General features: G+C 41.6%; 1 protein-coding gene and 1 long non-coding RNA gene across 5 annotated transcripts in view; both read right to left on the reverse strand.

The window, feature by feature from the left end:
- Window positions 1-26,211, reverse strand: part of LOC140685072 (uncharacterized) — a 42,998-nt gene extending 16,787 nt beyond the window's left edge. The window contains exon 1 of the long non-coding RNA XR_012058259.1: window positions 1-26,211. This exon is cut by the window's left edge and continues 13,250 nt beyond it. This is a non-coding gene — a long non-coding RNA (uncharacterized lncRNA).
- Window positions 1-26,216, reverse strand: part of XYLT1 (xylosyltransferase 1) — a 176,932-nt gene that overhangs the window by 150,374 nt on the left and 342 nt on the right. The gene's annotated exons all lie outside the window — the stretch shown is intronic.

Raw genomic sequence — 26,216 nt, forward strand, 5'->3', positions numbered from 1 at the left:
AGAAAACAGGGATCCAGACAAACAAGGGCAGATTCAGGCAGCCAAGAGAGGAGGTCTTGATTTCTTATTGCAGATCTGCCACCAACCTTTGTGAGTCCTCAGGCATACCTTTTGTTTCCTCATCAGACGTGCCAGCATACTCATACACATTTACAAGGCACCACACTTGTACTGAGGTCAAAGAAAATCAGGAATCTTTTTACCAGATCATCTTACAGATTTCCAGCACTACTATCAAGTGGATTACTCTAACCTAATCCAATCTAAAACAATTTGATGGGAAAAAAGCCCTCAGACATTTCAAATTCATACTACAGCCCAACTTCAGCAAAATATCATGGGGGTACCTCCTTTGCCTGAGGGCTCTCACTCTTTTCAGAGTTCAAACACTCACCACAAAAACAGGTGTGACAGCATTTCAAAAAAGGCTGCAATCCCATTTTCTTGTCAAGTTGCAATCCATAGTTTGCAACAGAGCAACTGAAATGACAAAAATTACTTTTGTGATAATCTCTGCATTTATCTTCTTTTTCAAAATCATGTAAGATGGCTTTACCCTAAAGGGATGACACCTGAAATGAACATAATCATAAGTCCTCATTGGTCTATTCAATCACAAATGTAAAGAGATAGAAGTTAGCAATAAAAAATTAACTTAGTTCCTACCGAAAGATGGGTGGAAATTTCACTGTATTAACTGAAGTCAGTTTGCAGCCAGGCCTTGCTCTCTGCCTCAGTAAACTGCATCCCATTAAAACAACATTGTAGAAATGAACTCAGCTCTAGCACTGCTCTCTGCAGCTGATACCCATTCCAGGGTGCCTGGCCCATGCTCTTATCACCTGCCTTGCCCCAGGAAGAACAGCCACAGGGCACTACAATCCTGACACCTATCCCAGACCCAAATTACACAGTGCAGGCACCCAGATCCCACACACGGCAGCATTTCCTGAGTAAAAAGGCAATACATTAAATGTTGTTGTTGTTTAAATGCTGTGTTTGTAGAATGGAGCAATAAAACTCATTGCAGGTAATGCTGGCAGGCTACTAGGTGGGAAATTGTATGTGGGAAACAAGGGCATCCCAACATGATGTAAGTAGGAAGCAATTGTGACCCCAATGAAAGGAACTGTCCCACTGAAGGACACACAACTGAGGTTTTCCAAAGGAGCCAAATTCCCTCAAAGTTAACAACATCTGCATGCCTAAGTGTCAAACCCTCTTCAAAATTACAAGTGTTAACAAATATTCAACTGGGACTTAAATAAAAAGTCGCAAACGCCCTCTGGATGGTGCCAGAGATCTGCACTCTATTGAAGTTCTTGAAAATTGTGAGTAGTTGCACCCATAATGAAGTGGGTTCCACATATGTACCCCAAAAATCCCAAAGCTCAGCTTGAGAGCAGTCTTTACTTTAAATGATGCATTTTGACTGCCTAGCATCACATTTCAACAGGAAATCAACTGGAGACAGCAGATGACTGAGAGAAAAAAATAAAATAAAATACACACTTCTCACATGTGATGTTGGCTCATCCTTGTCAATAAAAACAGCTGAGATGCTCCTAACTGTGTCTATGTAACCACTGACCTTTAAAAATCACTTCATTTCAGAACACTCAAAATTCCTGAAAAATAAAATAAATCTGTTCAGTCAACAGAGGACACGTCATCACAACAAGCAGATATATAATGCCATAGGCAGCAGCAAATTGTTTTCAGCACTAACAAACTACACAGATTATCTGAGCAATTATTTATGCAAAGCTGTGAGGTGCTGAATGAACACCATGGATGATGTTCTGAGCTGGCCAACTTCAGCCACTACAGAAATGTAAACCAGCCTTCAGCAAAACCCAACACACAGAGCAACCCTGCTCATGTTCACAGGAGCAGGAGACATTTCTACAGCACCCTGGCTGTATTAAGCCCTGGCCTCGCTGCAGAATACATCTGTACAACAATAACAACTTTCTTAAAACGATGTAGCCCAGTACAATGACATATGTTAAATATAGCCATGAGAGAGCTGGGAGCAGAAATCCATGAATAACTGTATTGATTGCAGTAAAGAAAACCTGGACGTATTTGGAGTGGAGACATTTCCTGATGAAATTCTTTCCATGTGGTAAAAACACAGACATTGTCTTACACCTTTCCACACACTAAAACAGTAAAACAAAACTCCAGACACTACTGTTAAGAGTTCAAGTACCTGCTCAACTATTGTTGCAGACAGGGACAGAAAATGGATCTTCCAGCACAAAGAAAATCAGATGCTTTGAAATTAACCATAATTCTTAATATCAAACAGAAGCTGGAAACATTGAATTTAGTTCTATGAAAACTCTAGATAAAATTTCTTGAATGTTTTGTATGTTTGTCTCACTTTAGGAGACAAAGAATTTACTCTAATGCCCACATTATCCCACATGTATAGTCATTATCAGGTACTGTATATTCAGACCATATTCTAAGTGATGGGATAGAACAAGATGACAACAACACCAGGAAGGTGGCAGAGCAGTAGTGTCTCTTCTTGGCTCTAGTTCTTTAAAATCTTACAGTGAGTTTTCACACGTGAAAGTGCATTTTCCAATGTTAACTGCTCTGTTAATAAATAAATAAATAAATAAAAAGTCAGATATTCTACACTCACTGTCACTCTACATACAATCTGTCTGTGAAATTCCTCAAGACTCTGGCTGGGACACAAACTCAGGTTGATTTTACTACCCCTGAAAATTCAGGCAGTTTTTTATGCAAGTATTACCGGTTTCAAGAATTTGCTCTATTGCCAACAAACATTAGGAAACTTCCCCAGAAACAGCTCTGCCCCACTGAAAGCCACAGGCAGCATTTTTGAGAGTCACCTCTCTGGGGTCCATGGCAGTAACTTGCCTGGCACATTATCCCTTAACATCCTAACTTTGTGTGCTGCTGGTGCCAGTTTCCCCTGCCACAGGAGATGACAGGAGCCAGCGCTGGGTGGCCCCACAGCTGGGCCATTTTGGGCCATTTTGGGCCATTCTGTGGCCTCCACGCAGCACCCGAGCAAACAGGAACTGGCTCAGCCATGGCCTCAGGCCCAGGGTGCCACCAGCACCCGGCAAAGCTGCGCTGAGGCTCCAGGCAGAACCCCAAGAGGAAGCGCCACAGCAGTGAGAGTACAGCACACTCAGCTGGGATTCACAGGGGAAAGAGAAGAATGAAAACCAGGAGTGGTTACATGATGAGGAACGGCGATAACAGCCAGGGAAAGGGAGGAAGAGGTAGAGATAGTTAAGTTTAAAAGCGGAAAGCTGGGAAAGGTCTGTACAGGAAGCACAGATGGGAGCTTGTCTTCGTGAACATCTCCCTGTCTGCAGGGGCTGGCAGAACGTAGCCAAGCACCCAATGCCAGCATCATCTCCATGACAGGCACTTCAGCAAAAATAAAATCTTTCTCTTCCTGAAAGCTTAAGCTGTGTCCTGAAACATAATCCTCTGCTGTTTGCTTTTCTGCTCGTCTCCTTCCATCAATCATATCAAGTGTTGGGAACCTGCAGTCCTTGCTGTACCCAACAGAGTTTTCATTAACCTTATCCAAAAGATCAGAATTTCAAAATCAGCATTCTAAATTATCCTTAAAAAAAAAAAAAAAAAGGGTTTAAACATGTAATGAACGTGCAATAACCTATGTTGCTGCTGAGTTTATCAAACTTCCTCAGGGAATCTTCTGCATAGCATTTAGAATTCCTTTGCACAAGATTTTCAGCCATGCATGAATTAGATTTGCAGTGAAAAACTGTATGAGAAACCCATCCTTTTCCCAAGAGGCAGGTGAAACAGCTATGTTCTAGCACAGAACAGCTCCCCTACACCCAATAAAACTCTTGCCTTGTCATTTACTCACATTTAAGTGTTCATCTTTCTGTTACCTAAGCAGCAGCATGGAAGGTTTCCGTCACAGTAACCTGCACTGTGTGAAACAGAGATTTTAAGCAGGTAAGCAATGTTGAAAGTACTTCCAACCAACACACTAAGGAGCAAGAGCAGTACATCCTAATCTGGGGGCTCAGGATCATCACCTTACTCACAAGTCTGCTGCAACTGAGAAATCAGCACCAACACAATGATAGCTCACACCAACTCATTACTGAAGACAGAAAGTGCTTGCAATGACCAGAGTACATGTGCAGGAGAGTACAAGCAAAACCTGCACTTGTGCAGGACACACAACCTGTTCCCTTCAGATGAGACTATTTATTTTTCAGGTGAAAATAAATATGCAGATGAAGACAGAGGCTACCCACATTGTCACCAAAGCCCAGTTAATTTATTTTTCTATCCATTATGCCTAGAATGTTTGGGCAGAAAAAAGCAAATTTATTTATTTTTTCCAAAGCTTTTGTTCTCTCTGCTCACACACATGCACATGGAGAGAGTGCTTCATGCCCCAAGGAGCCCCTGTGTGAGCAGAGCTGCTGAGGGCTGTGATGCTCAGCTGCCCTCACCTGCAGGGCGGGTGCCCCGCTGCTGCAGCTGCTGGGAGCAGCAGCACTGCAGTCACTGACAGCCCCCTGGCACTGCTGCCCGAGGCAGGTGCACACAGGTGGAATTCTGATGGGCTCCCCACCACTCCCAGGCTTTGCAATGTACAGTTTTAACAGGGCTGACAGCTTTTGAGGCACTGTGAATGAGTCAATATCAATAACTGTGATTTTACAACGTGACTGAAGTGTCACATCCCAAGCAGTGCCTGCAAAAGACTGTCCGAACGTAGATCAGGCTGCAGCACCCGGAGATCCCAGAGAGGGAAAAGCTGTGCAGCCCCATCACACAAACTCATCTGACAGGATCTTGAAATAAAGCCTAATACAAATTTCTCCCTGACAGAGTCCACATCAGGCCTCTTGCTCTCCAGAGAAACAAAACAGGCATTTTTGTATGGAAACACTCTGCTCCTTTGCCTCCTGAAGACTTTGAAATCACACACACTTATTAGTTATTCCATGCAGGCGTGTGAACCTTTGCACTTGGATGTTGAAGGAAAAATTTATCCTTGACATAAAAATCAATCACATTAACAGTGCAACTTTCCAAACTCCTGCAGGTTCACTCCAAAGAGAGCACCAATTCTTTTTTTAACTTTGAATGAGTCAGATAAAATGTCTGCTCAGGGCTTTGTTTGTAGGAATTAAACATTTATGTGAGAACCCTGAGAATTTTATGTAGCAGCATTTAGCAGAAAATTAATGTTTCCAGCCAATTTTTATTTGAATTTGTATTCAATACCACAGCATTTTCTTATGTTATTGTATTGCAGCAACTGTTTCAGAGCTCCCAAATTTGTTCTCTTCCAAACTATGAAAATTTGGCAAGTTGATCAGAACTTATGAGGTATTTAAAACAAAAGGATAAGTGGCAATGGGAAAAGTTTGACAAGCTGATGAATAATCAGAAAGCTAAAGGAAAAACATCTTAGCAGAAAATCTTACGAAGAACTAATTTATTCCTCACAGAGTAATAGGCCTCTATGAGATAAAATTCAATTTTTAAAAGGTTTACCATCCCTGCAGTTCATGGATTGGTTTGACTACCATAGTTAAGAAACTGTGGCATTTTCTTGCCAACATGACATTTCTGAAAGCAGCAAACAGCAACATGTACCAAACCATGTCTGTAAACCAATCTGCTGGGAGACAAGAATTGCTAAATGACTCAAAACTCCTAGTAAATAGTATGCTGTAGAATAGCTCTTCAAAGATGGACACAAACAGAGTAACAGAGCACTGAAGACAAACTGGTAGAGCAATATAAAGGTAAACCCCACTAAGCACAGTTTCAGGAGATGATAATAAAGCTCTAAGAGTCTTGCCATCATATCCAAGAGGCTTGAATAGAAAGCAAGCAGCCTGCCTCTGATTTTAGCTCCACAAATGTTCTAGGACCAACTACTTTTGTTAAAATAGCAAAATACTCATTTGAAAAAGGCCTTTTCCTGAACCATTTAAATGCAGGGAAGAAGAAAAGAAAAACTGAAAATCTGGAAGTGTGTGGAAAGCTGCAGTTAAACATTTCTTTTGTAACAAACTGCAGTTTCCTGAAATCAAACAGATATTTATGTGCAAAGCTGCTTTCAAACGAGAAGCACATTCTCCTCTCTGGGTTTGTTTGCTTTGCCTTTTTTACAATGCAGACCATCACTACACATTACACAAAGCCCCTGAATAACCCCACTGGGAGTGGGGGCCTCTCTGTGCTGAACGTATAGCAAAATAACATTCCTGCTTCAAAGAAAACTTACAAGATCCAAAGAGACAAAAGACTCAATCCAGAAAGAAAATGAGGCACAGAGGCCACCAAAGGCCACAAAAAAAGGTCAGCAAGAATAAAACTTCCGAGTTCTGTGCCCTTGTATGCAGTATTACCCCTGCAGAGTCAAGAGGTCTCCCAGCATCGACTGATCCTTTCTCCCACTCCAGTAATAAACTGCAACATCCTCTGAAGTCAGGAGGAGACACAGGACAATGAGGGAAGCTACTCTTGCACTGTGCAGAACAAAAGTCATCCCTATAGGGTCTGCCTCACAAGGCTTAAGTGTAGAGTTCACTTCTCTACAGGAACCAAGACAAAGATCACTCTATATTTAATTTAACTGAGGTGAAGTTACTGCAGAGGTGCTGGACAACTTCACTGAGGCCTGAACTGCAACTTGTAACGTTAATCTGAAAATCTTGCTAGAACTCAGAAATTCAAGGTTTATTAAATTATCAATGCTTTAGTAATCAAAAAATAATTCAGGCTATGAATTAATTTGAAATTATAAAACTAGAGACTCTTCACATAATATTAATTTATCCATCTTTGGATGCTTTATAATGAATAGTGATTGGTTCATTATATATTCTTACCCTAAGATACATTTTAAATGTGGTTTAAAATTCTAGAGATGGCATTACCAACTGAAATGTGGCAGCAAGAACTAATTTAAATAGAGAACAAATAATGAATACAGTGTTAGTTTCTGAAAATCTGCCAGATGACAAAGAAGAACTAACACGGTCAGCACCTCACTTGCTATGTCATCTTGTATTTCTCCAACTTTAATACAGGACTTAATTTGGAGCATAAAATAATATGCTTTTCTAACTGCAAACATGTTTTACTTTCTAAGAGAAGGTTTGGAGGTCATTGTGTATTACATTTTGCTGTCACATCTGTCCTTTAATTTTTTTCAAGCCAGAAAACAGGCAACAGGAAAATGAAGTGCATAAGAGTTACTCTGCATCAGCTCCTGTAAGGTTTTAACTGGCATCACCTCTCCATCCAAGGTGGCACATCTGATAAGTTGTTACCTCAGCTGAGGTTACAAGGTTCTGCTAAATATCACTCAACCATGAGATGCTCCAATCACTCCTGACCAAGAGGACACACAATCCTTTCTCCATGGTGACATACCCTGTCTGCTACTGAGAAGCAACTCAAACACACAGGGAAAACACCTCTTCAGATCTCTTAAAAGTAGAGGGAAAAAAAAGCAAGCCAAGAAAGGAGGATCAGCTATTTATTTGACAAAGAGATTTTTAATACAGCTTTTAAAACAAAGCTATCATCTCTGTGATACAAAGAAGCACCAATCTTATTCCAGGTTTTAGCCAGAGGAAACTCTCAACAAATGCATTGCAACAATAAAAATGGGTAATTTATTTTGAATATTTATTTCTAATCTTTCAGGCAATGCCCAATCATAGCAGGATGCTGCTCATCACTTTCTGACAACTTTCTCTAGCAGTGGCCTGTCAACAGCTCTGGAATGGAATTGCTCATTACTACTCTGCAGACTTATAATTCCTCACCTCTTTATCATCTATTTTGCTGATAACTTCTAGCAGACCAGTGAGAGCTCATTTTCCTTTGCAGAAACTGAACTGTTTATGCTCTAAACTCCTGATGATGCAAACATAAACACTGGGGGGGAAAACCACAGAGATTGGCAAAAGATGGGCAGGATCCCACTACAACATCTATAACCAAGAAGACTGCAAATAAATACAAAATATCACACCTTTATGCTGCTAGAAAGGTCACCAGGTTATCAACATTTGTTTTAGATAGAGATAAACTACTTCCCTTCCCAGATCTTTACTTTATTGTGCTTTCTCTTCCAGCTATAAAGAAAAAAATATTGTGCCAATTTTATGTACTTTGTCATGGAGTGAACACGAAAGAAATCTTAGTTAGCAGTTTTTGCTATAAATACCAAAGAGAAAAGTTTCAAAAATTAAAAAAAAAAAAAAAAAAAGTAGCAGGTAGACACCGCTTCCCAACTAACAGAGTAGAAAAATTTAAAGTTCCTTTAAAAAAAACCTGAAGGCTTTACACAGCTTTAACCTGAAATCAAATGTGACAAGAGCTTTTGGATGTGCTGCAAGAGACTAATAGCAACAATTTTGTTAGGAATAAAAAGCTGGTTTGTCACAGCAGCACAACTCTGGCACAGCCTGTATCTTCATACACCTGAGCTGTGTATGAATACAAATTTCATCTTGTTATTTGTTGAAGTTCTTTTTCCTCAAGATTCAGTCTCCACAGATCCTTGTCTTCTTCTGTGCAACAAAAGGATGTTCACTGGGAATCCAAAGCTGCTTCATGCAGCATCAAAGTCCTACATCAATCTTTTTATACAGCAGCTGGGATGTGCTGACACCCTACTGCCTTTCAGGGTGAGCATTCACCCTCTGATCTCCAGCTTCACATAGCAAGAAATCTCCTCCACAATATAGATATGCATATATATGCACATAAACATATCAATGTACATATGTGCATATAAGTACATATACATATTTAAGTAAGCTAATTTGTCAACAAATGAGGCATTGAGGAGCATTTATTCTAAGTGCATTTGTTTATACCATATTTGAGACAGGTGTGTTTCATAAGCAGAGAGAAAAATCCATAAATGCTTTGCATAGGAAAAAGAAGCCTAAACATCAGTTCAGGATGCTGGTGCATCTGCCACAGTATAAATGTCACAGCACAGCACACTGCACTGCCTCAGCTTAGGGCAGAGCTTGTATTGCCTCTTTGGTGATGTGAACCAAAGCTGAACTTGATTTTGAGTAAGAAATGTTAAAGGAAACATCAACCTGAGCTTAGAGAACGAAATGTCAACTTGGTGAAAAGCTCCAGGTGACTTTGACTGCAGTCAGTCACTACCAATCACTCCTGAATATTTCAGGTCTTACAGCTCTGCCAGGACTTTATAACTCAAAGGACAACAAGCCTTAAGCTAAGTCTTAACTCCTTCAAAGTAATAAGTTGGACTTGATCTCAAAGGTCTTTTCCAACCTAGTTAATTCTGTGATTTTGTAATTGGGAATTCAGAGGAGTGAAGAATTCACTACATATTTGATGCTACATATTAAAGGATAATGGACATTGTAATTTTATTTTAACTCATAAGAGATCTTGAAAAGATAGAAACTAGAACTATCAAGCACAGTGTCCTTGAGCCCAGCTAACAGAAACATTAGCACCACGCAAAGCTCCTGCACAGTGATGTGGATGAATCACACACAAATCTATCAAGGACAGTACTTCACCTTCAGCCTGAGCTCCACTACCTGCCTGCCCTTTGATATGCCAACATGCCACAAGCACAGATATCTCCTGCTAAGGGCAGGACATTACCCTGGGATACCTGTACTAAATTCCACTTCCCCTAGAGACTCTAGTCTTCATTTAAGAGACTTCAATATTACAAAATTCACAGTTTTCCTAAAAAATTCCTTCCACATTTAATTGCTTTTACTGTTGATACAGTTTATAGAATTTCAAACACTGTTTGCAACCTTCCCATTACACACTGCCATCATTGTAGGGCACAAACTGCAGCGCTCTTTGAGAAGATGTTGATAACCCCTCATTCATATTATTCAGTATCTGAAAGGACTGTGAGTTCATATCAAACATGAAGCATTTGCCAGGGTCCCTTGCTGCACAAATAAAAGCTACATGCCAGAAATACATTTCCAGAGGCATTATGCTAAGCACCAGCTACAAAGACACTCTACAGAGTATGCGAGTGCATAATGTGAATTTCTACAACCACTTTCTTTTGCTATTGATCAAAGTTGGTCTATCTCTGCAAAAAGGTGACAAAACTGCTACTCAAATGCTCAGAAACCATAAATTATCTTTGTTTAGAAAAGGGATGGAAGAACAGAAGTAGAGATACACATCAGTGAGAATAAAAAATGAAATGGAGAACGGGAAACTCTGAACTTTAGAAGTAAGAACAGTGCGAGCAAAGAGGAGCACAGACATGGACATGAAAGAAAGTTTCCATGGCTTGCTGAGGGAGAATCCAAACAGCAAGTTCATCTCTGCCCCAGTGATGAGCTGTGGGTGAGGAGCTGCAGCTCCTTCAGTCGCCCCGGGCAGCAGCCGTGCCACGGGCAGGGACAGAACGGAGCTGAGCATCCATGGGCCACTGCTGGGCTCACAGCACCTCCAGCTCAGCCTGCTGGGGGAACCACCCAGCCAGCTTCCAGCAAAGGGACTTGAGAGAAGCACAGCAACAGTTCCCAAGAAGTCAGGAGTTAGTAGCATAGTAACAGAAATCAACTGCTCTGAAAGAATTTTATCCTACACAAGTTGCTTTGAAATTCTCATGAGCAAAGGGACTAAAGTTACCTTCCAGTAGCAACTGATACCTCTAAAAATCCATTAAATGCGTAGTCTGAAATCATTATTAAAACACAAGTCCTCTCAAGCATATGCCAAGTGTTTATATTTTATTTTTTCAACACAACAGCAGGTCTTGCAGCAAGAGATAGAGCCTAAGTGGTGAGATTCCTCAAGCTTGCCCTAAAGCCTTAACATACTCCTGCACTCCTCTACAAACCACGACCTTGTCTGCAGGCAAACTGTGAGAGCTGTCTAAGATCAGCATCCTGCAGGCACCCTCTGCTCCCAGGGCACATCCACTGCTGTGGCACAGCTTCACTGAAGATCTGGACATTGTTTCTGGCTTCTCCTTCACAGCTACATTATCAAACTTCGTTCTATAAACCTAAAGATCTTACTCTCACAAAAAAATTGTGTAAACAAGGAAAATAATTGGAAAAAAAAATCAAATAAGCAGGGAGGCAACTTGACCTGAGTAACAGCAATGAGTTGCTTTGTCACAACATACAGTCTACAACCAATTCATAGTTATTCCTCTTTCATCACGTGTAGAAAGTTTCTTACAAAATTGTTAAAACCAGCATAACCAGAGCTTACCCAGAATTAAAACAGCTGTGAATGGTTTCTGTACAGTACTGATTTTGATTCTAGTTTTCCTTAACTACAAGCCAGATAACTGTCCCCCAGAACAGCAGCAAATGTCTGTTCATGTGGTCATCCTTCCAAAGATGGGACTTCACCTCAGCAGCACATTGCAGCATCCTCACAGCATTTCCATGTGGCAAGAAATGAGCTTTTGGCTAATTTAAACACATCTGGGTAATTAATTGAGTGGTTAATAAACTGTTAACACAAAAGGTATTACTCAGCAAACCTGTTCAACTTCACAGGAAGTTTCCTTGGGTAGGACTGAATTGTTTGGTCCACAGATTTCTGCACACAGAAGTTGCAGCTGAGCAATGCCTTGAGTAGTGTCTTTTTATGAACTGTATCATAAGCAAGGAAACATCTGTGTTCATTTTCTTTATTCAGCAAGCTCTGGAGCATTAGGGACAATAGAAAAGCATCTTCTCAAGGACTTATGCTCACAGTCAGCAGCTGGAATGGCCAAAGGTGTGGGGGTTTGCTAGGTTTTTTTTTTCCCCTTCATACACACACTTAAGGAAACTGGTAATCTTAAAATAAATATTAGACTTGCAAGTAGGTATGTTCAGAACATACTCTTATTTATGCTGATACGTGCAAACCAAATGACTTCATAAATATCTGTGTTAAATCCTAAAAAAAAAAAAGCAAAGAATTGAAGCAGCATAAGCTGCTTCTGCTACTGGCAAGTGAGAGCTGAGCTGTGGGAAATGTTACCTTTTACTACTTCCTCCAGGCTGAGACAGGTTTGGGGTCACAGATGTGTGCAGCTCACAGAAAAATGATCCCGATTACTGATGTAGCAGAAAGAAGATAAAATTAGTTCCCTCCACCAACTGCTCTAAAACAGAACCAGCTGCTGCAAAGTGAGCCAGGCACAACCCCAGCCTGTAGCACTGGTAACAGAATCTAACAATCACTGTCCAGACCTGAGCCACCCATCCCACCAAATCAGGGCTATCAGACAGCTGAAGTAGAAGGGTCTCTTCTCTCAGGGCAGGAACGGTGCCTGCACAACCCACCTGGGCACCTCGAGGCTGTTTGTTTTGTTGACTGACAGTTTCAGGTTTGGCTCAAACCAATTCAAGACTCTGAAACTGGAACAGAGAAAAGAGCTCGCCTGCTTCTGAGAATCCTGCACCAGGTGATGCCAGGCACAGGACTTACACTCAGAAGGTGTAGGCAACAGCCACTTTTTGCACTGGTATTGGAATGAGAATTTGTCACAGCAAAGCACATTTATGCCATCTCCTTAGTCACAGCAATCCCCAACAGATATTGTGGCAAAAAAACATCTTATGCTTTTCTTCAAATGCACCTTCCCTTCTGCATTCCTCAGTGAGTCACTCACCAAGTCATGAATGCTCTTTAAACCTTCCAGCTCCTCTGGGCGACTGCTCTACCCAGGATAGTCATCCTGTCACTAAAACGACCCCAAACAACAAACAGACACGGATGTGTGGCAAACACCACTCCTCAGAGCAGCTTCAGTCCATGTGTTTGTTGTCTGCCAGGCACTGGTACACACCAGCCTGGTCCCTGTCCAGGGACTCAGTGCTTCTGTTTGCCTGGGAAGCAGAGACAGCCAGCCAGTGTTTTCCTCCTCCAGGAGAGCCACACAAGCAGCATTTGTAAAGCTGGGAGGGGAATCTACATCCACTTGCTGTCACACAGAGTACCTTTCTTCTAGACCCTGAGGCTTGGTTTTATTTTTCATCAAAGTTCAGTTCATACAATCATGGCATCATTTAGGTTGGAAATGACAGTAAGATCACTGAGGCCAACTATTAGAAACACCATAAACCAGCCATTGGAGCTGACACACTGCACAAGCTGATCTGAATACAAGACAACAACATAAGTGTTTGCATAAACATAAACTTCAACACAAATGTTTGCAGTTTAATCTCACACTGGCAGATGCCTGGGCTGATCATCACTTATGGGTAATTTGGATATCTCCTCAGGTGGGGATCAATACATTTAAATTAAATTCTAACACAGGTAATCCACTTGAATACAAAGCAGGCATTTCACACCTATTCAGAAACCCCACTCATTCCCTTCAAATCTGGCCCAAGGAAGTCCACCAGTTACACACTGAAGCACATGACCTCTAAAAAGCTGACAGAGAATTAGAGCTAAAGCATAATGCAACAGAGATGGATTCCACACACGTAATATTTCCATAATGCAAAACTCAGTGCAGTCTTCCTGCATGAGCGTCCTTAGTAATTCAGCATGGGATGAAATTATTAACTTTCCACAACTTTCACTGAGACCAAACAAGGCCAGCAGAATATGAAGAGCCCATTAAAAAAAAAGTCCTGAATTTTAAGTTTTTACACTCATAAAACTACTAAAAATGGAGAGTGATTGTTAAATAATTCCACCACCGCCAGGAGAAATATGCAGGAACTCAAGCTGTAACTGTCCAGCACCACCAATCTCTCCTATCACAGGTAATTCCATTCAGAACCCAGAAAAGAACATTATATATTAGTTTTCAGAACCAATATTTATAAAACCCAGTTAAGGAAGTATTACTATAATTTTTTTGAGTGTGCTGGAACACTTTAGGACAACAGAACAATCTTTATTTTAAGACCCTTTTCACTTTAACAATTTCAAAGAAAATACAAAGGCTGTATAAAAAACCCACCCTAACACAATCATATTCACAAGATCACTCTTGACTGAGTTTATATCCATGCCTTCACTCCATGTCCTAATGAAGACACTGTGGCTGTGAAGAACCACAGGTTATTCTCAGTGTGCTGTTTTACTTGAGCTCTTACACATCTGCATCTTCATCCTATAGCAAACAACTGAGAACACTGAAAAAGGTGGAATTTAGCTGACAAAGGTATCTCAATATCAGTCCTGTACAAAACTCTCACACATCATGCTTACACTGGATAATGATCAAAGGTGGAACCAACCCTAAACATGAAGATTTTCTAAAGAATCTGCTACTAAAAGAGCATGAACTGGATGAAGTGATGACTTGACACATCCTAGACTTGTTTAAACTGCATATTGCAAAGCAAAATATTTCTAAGCAACATCCAGTAAGGAAAATTCTAGCCTGAGCAACTCTTGCATATATTTGACCACAAATATTTGACCACTATGGAATACAGGTATGCATGCATGCCTCTGTTTGCATGAAAGTTGCAGAACTGAGTCTTGAACACATTTCACTCTAGTAAACAGGAAAGGGAGAAACACAGAAACCACCAAACCACCAACTCTCTACTAAAGAAATGATTGTAACACCTGTGGTATCTGTGTTGCTATGAAACTACCATCCTAACCGTAGCAACAGATTTAAACCTTTAAGGATACATTTTGCTCTCTGTAGGCAACATAAAACAGGAAAATGCTGCAGAAGGGTTTATTTTAAGCCAACAGGAAACAGTATTTCAAACTGGACAACACAAGTTAGGAAGACAGCAATTTACCAATGACAGCGAGCAAGGAAAAAAAAAAAAAAAACACACACAAATTTATTCAACAGTGAAACAGTATTTTATTTAATAATGGAGTTACTATTTACCAAGTGTGGAATAGAGACTGAAGCACTTTGCTCACCAGTTACCCTAATCCATTTCCTACCAACACAGTCCCAGCTGAGCTACTGAAGTCACTGCCATAAATCCCAGCTGGAGCCAGGACCAGCCTCTGCAGCCACTGACACAGGAGGGAATTGTTCAAGGACAAGGAGGAAGTGAGTACACGAGGCAATGTTAAGACACAAGCAAACAAAACACACAGCACCTCATTCATTGCCTACCAAAAGCTCGAAAGCACTGAAGCTTAGGTGGCAGAATTTAGAGCAAAGCTGGGCTAGTTCTGGTAACTAAACTGGAAACAGACCCCTGAGGCTGAATCCAGGAGAGTATGAATGTCAAGGGCTTCCTTTCACTTATCCCTTCCAGGTGACACCACTCCACAAACAGGGAGCATCTCGAGCACAGTGCATGATTGCTGAATACGCTGTGCAAAATTACACTGACACTTGAAAAGCAACAAAACGCTCCAGCAGTTGCTGAGCTGTCCACATTGTCCATAAATGGAAACCTTGAAGAACCATTTGACTTGCAAAACCCCTTTTTTCCTTCCACAGTTATTCATTCATAGGTCCTTGATATGAGAATTACTGTAGATTTACATCAGTGCAACTAGAAAGTGAAAATCCCCTGAAGAACTTAAACTACAGAATAAGCTATTGACAACATTTGGGGAGAACACGAGATCATTGCTCAGATTCGTGATGTACTGAAATGGATAAACACCAAACTGCTTTAAATAACTGTATCAAATTAGACTGAAATCTTTTAACTTACATATTTGGTTGTATAAGGGCAAACAAACCCTACAACAACTTTCACATAAAATATCTTTAGGTTAAATTTTGCTGTGTGAAATACATGTTTAAATCCATGGATCCCACAGCACCTATAGAATTAGAGTCCCAGGCTACAAAAACCTACTCAAAATTCCAAATTAACCTGGTTCATTCTCTTAATCAACTACCTCTTAAAATGGCTATTTCTTATAAGATTTGCTTCTGGAAAATTCCTGCCCTCTGAAAGCAGAATAAATGCATTTATATTTATCCAACTTTTAAACTAGTTGTGCTCTCAGAGGTCCCATGGAGCCTTGCAGCTGACCTAACTTTTTCTTCCCCACACAGAAGCTTGTCCTGCAGTACAAACTTGTCTTCCTGCCCATTTCATGTCACATTTCACTGAAGCCCTAACCAAGGGGCTAAATTCACCCCTAAATTCACATTCTAGAAGCCCACTGCAGCTTCACACAGGGGGACAGGAAAGGCCAGTGCAGTCTGCTTTTCTTAGGCATACAGGGATGAAAAAAAATCAACTTCAAAAGAAAGCAAAGAGAAAAAACACTGTATTTTTAAACTGGGTGTTGAGGGTGAGGAGCAGAAATCTCTGTTTGCACTGTCTGTGAAGTGAGCAGGCTTGAGACCATCTTCTCCTAATAAATAGTCATTAATCACTTGCAGTCACTGAGCACAGGAGGTCATGTGGTGGCAGCCTGGCCAGTGTAAATGTTTAATACTGAATTAGATTAGAGAGGCTCAGGACAGTGTCATCACAGCTACAGCGCTACCTGCAAAACCCCCCCGACTTTCCTTTTCCTCAGTACCACTGAAGCCTGACCAGGCTTTGGGGACGGGATGACGTGGCCTTGCCATGAAGGTGAGACACAGAGCTAACTACAGAAGCCAGATGGCCGGGAGCTTATTGCACCATTTTATCACTGTACTGCTGTAAAGCACCAACACCTATTGGATCATATCTCTGTTATTAGGAACATGAGCACAGGGGTGGTGAGCTGCCTGAAGGGCAGACTGCACAGGAACCTCCAGCTCTCTCCTGGGGGACCCACCCAGCACACGGGCACTGCCACAGGACATGCAGAAATACAGACACAAACACCTTCATTTGTGTGCACAGAGCCTGAGGAGCAGCACTCAGATGGCTTTACAAGAACATTTCATAACCCTCCTCCCCCTGTCCTCTACTCAGTTAGCAGCTCTGTCAGAGCCAACTACAGCTACAATTATTGTCATAATTATTATTTTAATAAGAATCAATGACTTATCAAAATATTGCACTGAAGACTTTCACGTCTTTTGTTGTAAGACTGCCAAAAAGGCAGTTCATTGCTGAGGTACTGCTCCATGTACTCTGCTAGCAGTCAGCACCTCCAAGTTTCTATTTCTGCCACTGAGTGACTAAACTCAATTCCAGTGAATGCCAAAACATAAGCAGTTTGAGGCACAGTAGCTGTGCAAAGTATTATTATTCTCGTAGTGCATACACACTAACAGCTTTGTTTACTACATTCACTCCTCTTCTGCTTGTTTCCTTGGTTTTACACACTGTGGGCCAAGTTGCTGAACTTGGATGCCATAAAGTAGCCACCTGAATTCTTATTTACATATTTAAACAGCTGTCAAGCACCCACAGCAAGTTTTAAGAGCATAAGCAAGCCTGTAAACATCTAAATCAATATAGTTAGGTGCCAAGATGTATCCCCAGCTAGCCAAATGTGGATCTCTGCAGACAAGATGCTAGTTTTCATAGGATTATTTTTTTCTATAAAGCAGGATTAACTTGATAACAGATTATTCTTTATTTACATGCCTGTTCAAGATGACGCCAATCCAGATCTCCCAGAGAACTCCAGTTTACATTTTCATAATTATTTAGTCAGAGCTCCAGGTACACAGAGAAACAATTTCCTTAAATAACTAATGACACTGGTAACTGTGGGACTCCTCATCCTGTGTGTCAGTTGTCATCCCACTGAGTTCACAGGTAGAACACGTAGGACTCTACTTGCCTCTGTGACATGAGTGTGCAACTCTAAAGAACCAAAAAATTCCTCTGGAAATGTCATTTTTCAGATTTTTTGTGCCTCTCTGAAGTAAGGGTGAACAGGCTGGATGTAGCTTCAGGGAGCTTGCTTCACTTCAGTCAATACAGTCACGACCTCACACGCTTTTTCTTTGAAAGAAGACACATTAACTGAACCATGTGTGCTCCTGAATCAGAAAGAATGCAATTATAAAGAACAAAGATAACTAGAAACAGGTTGAGTTTTAAGAACAAAATGAGATTTGTCTCAGAAATTCAGACAGCATGAAATCCAAAACTGACCACCACAAAAAGTCAGGGAATAGCATCAGCTTGAAGAAAAATACTCAGATTTCACCAACATAACTGAACCAAAAAGTACATCTGAAGGGCAAGCAAAGTCTGCAGCATGAAGCAGAAATGAGTGTCCATGACTCATTCAACCAAATCCAAGTTAAACTGAAGTTTGCAGTGTCATTCAGCTTTGTAGAATTGTTTTAAATAAGCATCCCACTTACTCTCTAATAATAGAACAGCAACAGAACAGTAGCTTGAAAACAAAATATATGTGGGAAGCATTCACGATTTGACCTCAGAGTCAACCACACACTAGTGTGAAATCTTTTTTAGCTAACTTTTTTAATTAACTGGTATTCATTTTTGGTTTAATTTCATCATAAAAAAAAAAAAAAGGCAGCAAATTATAGATGTGTTATAAATAGTTTGTCCCTTGGAGGAATTCTCTAATCATCTCTAAAAATAAGAAGTCATATGATTTCAGCGTCCTGTACTGACCCTTCCAGTACTCAGCAAGGTTACACTGTATATATGTTTAGGTAATGCTACATGTTGCTCAGTTTTTATATCCATACATTACAAAAGCCTGGTCTCTTCACTTCTAGAGCATACTCACACTCAGTAAAGCACTCAGTCCTGTATTTGTTGTAAAGCTTGGAATTACTCCATGGGAAGCACAGGTCTACAAGGCATGAAAACCATTTTGTGCTTCCAAGTGAAGCCTGGAAATATCCTTTACTTGCCCAAACTAGCTGGGCAGCCAATTCATGATACTTCTTGCTGTGCTCTCACTTGATCCATCCATGCTAATCAATCCTTGAACTTATCCCACCCCTAAGCTGTATAGTACCAATCACAGAGAAATTCTGAGTGGGAATCACTGAAGCAGGGTTTGTGGAAGTAATACAGCAAAATTCCATTTGTGGCTCTGGTTAACTGCTAACAGCTCTAACTTGCTATTCAGCCTGTAAACTCTTCAAGACGGGGACCTTTCCTCACATGTGTCTGTGAAGCTTCTAGTGCCCAGATGGTGCCATACAAATGAATAATAATTATATTTTCATGTAGACCATTATTGTGCATAATGTAAATTACTTTCACTGATCCAAGAGGAAATAATTTTCTCATTTTGAAATGAAAAGAGAGAGTAAAAATAATGATTACTTGTTTGATGCTGTCATTATAACAATAATTACATTTGTGGGTCCAGAATCCCCAGCTGGTCTGTACTGACTTTAATGGAGTTATACCAAGGCAAGGCAGCTGACAAGCTCCTGGTCCTTGCTGAAGATCCCAACTGCTTCACAATGACTTCAAACCCACCCTGTTTCCATGAAGGATGGGATGTTAATTAAGCAATCAAGTACACTTTGCAGACTGGGGAAGACAAACGCCAGACCTGGCATCTAGAGAAATGGATTCCTACAAGCATGGCAGGTACTTGAGCATCACTGCCATGGCCCCTGCCCTGCTGGCACAGAGGCACAGGCTTCTGCACAGATGCACACTGCAAATGAGCTGAACTCCCTTCTGGAGACAGGCACTCAACTCTGCCCATGAGAAGGAAGGCCTCAGACCCCACATGTCTGCGAGATTCAACCCACACTTAAAAAGGAAACACCCAAACACCCAAAAGGAAACAGCCATAATTAGCAGCACCAAGTGTGAAAGGGAAGAATAAAGTTGTGACCTGCCAGGGCTTGGGTCCTCTGGAGGAAAGAGATAAAAACCACAATGATCAGACCAAAGAGAACTAGTCTGGAGTACCAATAACTGAAAAACCCAAAACTACCTGTCACGCTCATCTCTGTGGCCCTAAACACTTTGCCAAAGATGCCAAGAGGTTACTGATGAGAGTAGGCAAACAAAAAGACTTCAACTTTCCCTTGTCCCACAGAGCTGTCTCCCATTCAACATGTGCAGTGTGGAACAGCATCAAAGGCCTACCATTACTTTAAAAAAATGAAGGCCTGAGGTTCCAAGTCTAAAAACCAGACTCAAACATTTGGAACTGCTAGTCCTCAAACTCCAGTCATACACACCAGAACCCACGTGCCCCCTGAGCATCCACACAGGGATGCTCCTGCCTCTGCCCAAATCAGCCTAAGCCAAAAGAAAAAAATACAGGACATTGTATTCCAATTAAAGAGTCACTGCAAAAGCTTCAGTGAAGTGCCAGATCTAATTTTAACACTATAAAGAAAAATCAGGAAGTATTTGATTAATATTAATTCTCGAGGTTATATAATTTGACTATTGCTACAAATTAAGTTCACTTCATGCTTCCATTGTACTCCTGGCCCTTCAGCAAGCTCTAATAGGATGCCATATCACAGCTCACAGACTTCCAATGCTGAAAGGAAGAAATATTTTGAAAAATGTTTCTGAATAGAGCCAAAACATGTGGCAGGTAATGAGGGCCTTTTGCAGCAAAATGTACTCATTTTGCAATAGCTGACAGGAAGTAAATGGGATATGTAAGTCCCCTCTACAACAGCTGGTCTTCCCTTGCTAAAAAATTAAAACGCTTCTATTTCAAAGGGAACATCTGCAAAATTCCATCACACATTAAGGAATAAAAAAACAACACAACAAAAAATACACCAGTGGCCTGGAAAAGGCTTCTGATCCATCTCGTATCACACATTCCCACATTCCTGCAGAGAAGATGCTTAACAAGGTAACTGCTGCAGGAGACCAACAATCTAATCTGGCTCTAATACTCCCCTTAAATGATGCATACATTACTTCTCTTGCTGCAAAGATTTGTTTGTTTTATTAATGTGTGCCTCGTTAAGTGCTAAGACTTCGTAAAAATGATTATGCACCTTCCAGCTGCAGACGAATTGTCTCCCCCCTTTGCCATTACTAAATGATGAGTTGTCTCCATTCTTCTTCTCCATTGTTATTAAAGCCATATTACAGCATGATTAAGATCCTGATAATAAGTAGAACTGTATTTAACAATCAAGTCAGTACTATGGACCCATTCTCTCAGAAATATATCATTTTGGGCCACATAATAGCTTGATGCTATTAATTTTATTCACAACACAGGGTACCTTAACTCAGCAGTTTCACCGAGCCTGGTGTACTAAAGTGAGACTCAGTTTCCAGAGATTGATTCTGGACTGAAGTTTAACACACAAAATTATTAGCTCACATTAAGCTTCTTTGCACTTTTCAGGTCTGGATTTTTTTCTGAAAACCAGTTTTCCCTCATTTTCTGTGTTCAGATTAAATTACTGAGGCCATAGCTCTACATCAACAAGATACTTACAGTGGAATATATTTAAATAGGTACCATTTGATTGTGTCTACAGATATGGAACCCGTACATTCAGTGATAGAAGCAAAAAGGATAAATCAGTGGTGGGATAGTTCCTTTTTTCCTGAAAACTCATTTGGTTAATGGAGCTTAGCAGCTTATTTGACACTTAAGTGCAGCTCTGTAGAGTGAACTCCCAGGGACTACAGTGACTCTTCCAGCAGTAGCCCAGTTCCTCGCCCACAGCAGAGGCTCCCTCCTTCAAGGCACACCTTCTGCCACCTCTGTGCCAAGCTGAGCTTTATCACTGGTGCTGCACTGAAAGTTGTGCTCCATCCAGAAACTCACTTGTCCTGTACCTCCCACATGGATGGTCAGCACAGGGTAGGTCCAGGTTGTGCATTTGTTTCTGGCAAAACAGTGCTGGGAATCCACAATCTAAACATTTCAGGGGCAAATACACTTCAAAAGAAAACCCTCATTTCCAAACTTGAAAGAATCCCAAGCTTTTATATTAAGTACAAGGTGAATTCTGCACTGGTCTTACTTTGGGGAAGCATTTGGAAAAGGCTGGGGAAATAATTGATGGATGAACTTTAGAGAAAGTGGAGTAAAGCCTCCTGGGTTTTCTTTCCTGTATGATTCCCACGGTGTTTTCCAGCATTAGAGCTGCTGCTGCTTTACTTCTAGTTACAACAACTGATCCCAGTTTTTATAACCCGTAGTGTGGAGCACAGCAGCTCCTGGATGCCATTCCTAGCTTCAGTAGCCAACAGGGATTAGAGAGTTTAGGCACACATTGTAATTACTTTTTGCTTCTTGCACCTCTAACTTGGTGGAGCTCAGCATGAATCACCAGGAGGTGACAAGGAAGGAAAAAGCAAGGAAAACCAGACTTGAGCACATTCAGCTGATTGACCCATAGAAGACCCAGCCTCACTCTCCACACTGCCAAGAGAAATCCCTACATTTCCCACTACAGACATGAAATTAAGGAGAGGCACTGGTGACCCTCAGGACTGTCCTCTCTCTGGGTTAACTTTTGCTTGGTATTAAAACTGCTCACTGACCCCAGACACACTTCCTTTTCATTCTACAGCTCTCAACATTTTGAGCTATCGATATGTTTGGTTCCTTCAACAGCTTCATGCTGAAAGAAACATACCATTTCTTTAAAAGAACACACAAAATCTCAGACTGAAGAACTGCTTTGATCCCACACCAGCAGGCAAGAGCTCTGTTTCACTGAACTGACAGTAACAGTGCCCTGGCATTTCTCCTTTATGGCAAAACAGGCAGCAGTGAAAACCCAAGGCTAGCAGGAGGCACAAAGGAGCAGCACGTACCCACTGACCTTCAACACCCAGTTACAAGGCAGGGGCCACAGCTGGGCAGCACAAGTGCAGCCCTGTGATGCACAACAGCCTGTCAGTGCAACATCACAGCAGTAGATGCTCTGCTGTCACATCTCTCTCATCCTCAGCAGCCCCAAAGCAGACATTTGCATCCCATTTTCTTCCCTTTGGGCTCCCAACACACATCCACAAGCCCCTTCCACCATTGCTAGCAGGCTGCACCAAGGAAACCCAAGACTGAGCAGCATGCTTACAGCATTTTCACAAAAAGCTGTTGCACACTTTTCAAAGATAAAGACCCTTCCATAAAAATCAACCCATTCTCAGAAGGGAGCTTAATTCTTCTGTGCTTTTGACACTGGAGTTGTGCTGCATGAATAAAGCTTGTGCAAAGGGTGCAGCTGCCAGAACGGTTGCAAGTGCACACTGAAATCAGTGCTAACAGTACAGTTGATACTTCTTTAGAAGTATCTGTAAGATGGTTTCATTACATATGGAACTTCTTTAGAAGCATCTATAAGATGGTTTCATTACATATGGAACGACTGCAGGAAGCTGCTTATGACTAATAAAAGCTCCAGGTGTAGCTGGTCAGGGGATCTAGCACAGTAAGTGTTTTCAGTTGCAGAATTGCTCAATTCAAAATTGTTTCTTCCTGCCAAGTTGGCAATTCCCATTCAATTACATGCAGGTACAGTGGCAAACCTATTACTACAGTAAAATGTTATTTTATCTACCAAATGATGGTGCTTATTTCATGTATCTGACAGCACTTAATAAAAATCTAAATATATTTTAAACACCTGGTTCAAAGGATTATGTTTCTTTTCCCGCAGACACAAATTACCAAATACTCACACTACTTATGTCTAACTCAGTAAAGTAAAATAGGGACCCCCATTTCATTCTTTTACACATAAAACCAAGATAAATAAAAGCATTGTAACCTCATATGGCAACTTTCAGATATAGGTTTGAAAATAATTGTATTCTGCCAAGTGTCCAAACTTTGGTTTGCATAACTATTTAGTATAAAGGCTCATCTAAGGGTAGTTAGCAGGGCAAGTGAAAAAAGTACAAAACCCACAATCAAGTACTACATCACAGACTAACATTTAGCAGCCTTTCAAAAATACACTCCTCAAAATGTATTAAAACTCACCACACCACTAACAGACCAAAGGCACACTGAAATTAATACTCTTTTTGGTTAAAATACAAGACTGAGAAATCTTTGAAAAATCCTTGGAGGGCCCCTCAGATGCACTTAACCCAAGACATGCAGATCTAATGGAACCACTGTATTCACACCAGTCAGCTTCTTCCAACTGCTGCAAACAATTTGACATACACAAACAATGGGAAACTCAGACTGAGAAGGACAATAACTTTGCTTGGATATTACATAAATTGCATTCTAATGTGCAAACAAAGCAACAGGAAAAAAATCTTCCTTTATATAGATGGTACACAATTCCATTTCTCAGAGATTTTCCTCATGAACTGAGTCAGAAATCAAGACTGGTAACATGGGCAAGACTGGTAACTTTACCTACCAATTTAATACAGGTGCTAAGTTTTTAAGGCAGAAGGCTTCACAAAGACAATTTCCCTATCACTTTTCCACCAAGCACACATTGCAGTCAATAGATGGATACTTAAGTGTGAGGTTTTGTATTCTGACAAAGTAATTTTAAGGATGGTGGCCCCTTCCCAGTGTGCAGGTTAAGCAAAACCATAAGTACCATAAAGTCATCTTGAAGAAGCCTTGCCAAATCACCTCTTGACAAAGTGTCATTAAGTACGCTGCCACTTACTTTGAGCATTGTTGCCCCTTTTTTTTTTCAATATCAAAGTCAGACATTGTGGCACAGCCCAGTGTGATCCATACCAGTAATTTAGATAATGAGGGGAAAATAGGTGCACTCAGCATGTGTTTTAAAACATGTTTTCTATTCAGAACCCCAGTGCTCCATCTTTAGGTCTTTGATCAAAACTGTATGCAAAAGGCATGATTCATAGCTGCCAGCATCAAAATACTCATATTCAGAGTCTGCATGTGGCCAGCACGGAAACAATGAGCTCTCGACCCGAACCCAGCGCTCTTCCAGCACATCGGGTGCAAACTGGACACTGTGCCAGGACATTTGTAGGAGAACTGCTTAGAGTACATGTTCCAACATAGCCCTGAGCCCACAGAAGAGGATCATTTCCTAGAAAGTCTGGGGAGCTGGGAAGCAGGGCTGAAGCTCCAGGGGCAGCCTGCCCTCTCCCGGCCCCCTGCCTGCCCAGGTACCAGCGTCAGCCAACCTCGATAACCCACAGCGGAGAGACCAGGAAGGATGGAGAGATGAAAGCATAAAAGAATTGATGGACAGAAAAAGAGGCAGAGGGCAAGGTGATGGAGGAAAAATAGTGGAGACTAAATAGCTACACTTACGAACACAGCAAACACCAAGATAAGATTATGTGTAGAAACAAAAACTGAAATCAGTAAACTAGAATTTTCATTTCCACATCTAGAAAGCAGAGCAGGATCTGCACACAGTGGATGGGTAGGTACTACAAGTTGTCCTAAATGCTAGTGATGGAGTACTCGTGTGCTGGGAGCGCAGCTCTTTGCAGCCTTTCGAGAGCAAACCACTCACTGTAATTTACAAGGGTAAGTCACCTCTGAGCTCCAGGTTCTTGCTTTCTCTCTCAAAGATATAAACAAAAATACAGGAACTGACAAAACTAAGCATGCACTTCAGGAGGCATCACGTACATAATGTAAGCCTACTGCTGAAAGAATAAAGTGAAAACCAAAAGAAGCTTCTCCTGAGCTACAGAATACTAGTACTGGTGCTACATAACTGAGGTTTGCAAGAACACTGTTAATTTGCTTTTTCACATGCCTAATAGAAAATTCAAAAATAGAAAATTCAAAAGTAGAAATTTCAACTGGCAATAGAGCCAGAATTGCAACCCCTTCTGGTTTCAGGCCTGAGTCATTTGAATGAAAACCAGAGAGTTTGCAAAAGAATAAGATAAGAGACAAGGTCCTCATCCTGCGTGGGCACAGTTTCAATGTCCCGGAGTTGTCAGCGGTTAATAAAACGTTCGCACTACATTTCACTGCCCATCACCTCCGGGGCCTGTTAGAGCTGTACAATAAAGAATAGCGGCCGGGTGGAAAAAGCAAAGTAGCACTAAAACAAACCCCCAGGACGTTGTGGGGCAGGCAGGCGGCTCTCCCGCGAAGTTCGGGGATGCCGGGATGCCCGCGGCAGGCAAAGCGGGGCATGGGACGAGCGATCCCTCTCTCGGGAAGGGAGGGGATCCCTCGGATGCGTTTTCTGCCTCTGCACCGCGGCCCCCCGGGCGCTGCCGCCGGACCGGAGCAGGAGCGGCCCCGCAGCGCGGCACCTGCGGGAGGCGCCCGCGCGGGGTGCGGGCACGCGAGCCCCGGGGCGGCTTCGCCGAGTTCCCCGGGGCGGCTTCGCCGAGTTCCCCGGGGCGGCTTCCCCGAGTTCCCCGCGCCGCAGCCCCGCAGCGGCGCCGCCAGACGCCGCCAGACGCCGCCGCTCCCGCTCCCGCCTA

This window comes from Taeniopygia guttata, chromosome 14 (assembly GCF_048771995.1).
Source record: "Taeniopygia guttata chromosome 14, bTaeGut7.mat, whole genome shotgun sequence".
Taxonomy (NCBI): Eukaryota; Metazoa; Chordata; class Aves; order Passeriformes; family Estrildidae; genus Taeniopygia; species Taeniopygia guttata.